Source organism: Aulonocara sp. 'chitande type north' Nkhata Bay, linkage group LG12, assembly GCF_057382095.1.
Source record: "Aulonocara sp. 'chitande type north' Nkhata Bay isolate Kocher_YH1m ecotype deep benthic linkage group LG12, A_spYH_male_GT1.1, whole genome shotgun sequence".
NCBI lineage: Eukaryota > Metazoa > Chordata > Actinopteri > Cichliformes > Cichlidae > Aulonocara > Aulonocara sp. 'chitande type north' Nkhata Bay.
Window position 1 is genome coordinate 10,270,941 of NC_141355.1, and position 1,522 is coordinate 10,272,462.

At 38.6% G+C, this 1,522-nt stretch overlaps 1 pseudogene; it reads left to right on the forward strand.

Moving 5' to 3' along the window:
• The first annotated feature begins 324 nt into the window (after positions 1-324).
• On the forward strand, positions 325-935 carry LOC147316939 (uncharacterized; annotated as a pseudogene).
• The last annotated feature ends 587 nt before the right edge of the window (positions 936-1,522 follow it).

The window sequence follows — 1,522 nt, forward strand, 5'->3', positions numbered from 1 at the left end:
GCACATTATAAAGATATATTTAGTGAACATTAGTTATCTTAGTTATACTTGGTCAATTTTTATTTGGTAAATGTATATGGGTTTTATTTTGCTGTTTTAATATTTGAATTTGATGTCTCTGAAGGTTCACAGTCATCCAGGTCATTGTAGTCCAAATTGCTCAAGACTTGGAGTAATGGAGTAATCAGGAGTAATCAGGACCCTACACCAGACACCGGACAGAAAAATGTTCCCTCTAAGCCAGAATGGAAAAAACACACACATATAAGGGAAGCTCTTAAAACATGTGGTTATCCTAATTGGGCTTTCATCAAATTAGCAAAGATGCACAGAAAAGATTAGACACCAACTAGGGAGGATCAGAACGACAAACACAACCACATTGTCATTCTCTATTTAGCCGGTTCATCAGAGAAACTCAGGAGAGTCTTCTCCAAGCACGACACCCCAGTGTACATCAGACCCAGCAACACATTCAGACAAAAACTGGTTCATCCCAAAAACAAAACTCTTAAACACAAGCTTAACAACGTAGTGTATGCTGCACAGTGTAGCGAGGAATGCCCAAACCTCTACACTGGACAGACCAAACAGCCACTTCATAAATGCATGGCACAACATAGAAGAGCCCCCTCTACAGAACAAGACTCAGCTGTACATCTGCATCTAAAGGACAAAGGTCACTCTTTCGAGGACACCAATGTTCACATTTTGGACAGAGAAGACAGATGGTTTGAAAGAGGAGTGAAAGAAGCCATCTATGTCCACTGTGAACAACTGTCTTTGAACTGAGGCGGTGGCTTACGACACCAACTGTCTGCCATTTAATATCCAGTTTTGAGATCAGACACCTTAATGTCCACTCACATCTTGGGTCATTTGTTCTCAGTAAATCACATGATAAGCCATTTTCCCACCTTGGCTCGTGTGATTAGGTAGGGGATCAATAGGGGGTCCATGACCCTCTTGGGGGACACTCCCATGGGGCTTAAAATCTGGGACTCTCCACCAATTGCTCTCAGAACTAAAGAAGCTTCTCAGATAAGAGGTGAAACATCTTCAAGGAAACTTAAAGAAGTCAGATGCTTTTTTCCAAGCTTCTTAGATGTGAAATTGATAATAAATTCTTATGTTTACATAACATCTTGTTAAAAAGGAGTTTTTCCTTCTGATTGTCACTTTGGCTCATAGGTGATTGTCTGATTGCTGTGGTTTTTCTCTGCATTAATGTAGGGTCTTTACCTCACAATAAAAAGTGCCTTGAGGCAACTGAAAATGGAATGGAATTGAATAGCATTACATTTATTTTTATAATAATAATTTTATTTATTATTGTTTTATCTATTATTATAACATCTAGTATATTTATAAGATTACTTCTACATCCTTTCTTTAGCTAGCTACAGAATTAATGTTATTTTTACCAGCTCGCTTAATTCCTCAAGTTGTGGATACCACAGTGGATCTACACATTTTATACCAGATCCTTACTGACACAGCCCTCCCATTTTTCCAGGCTTGA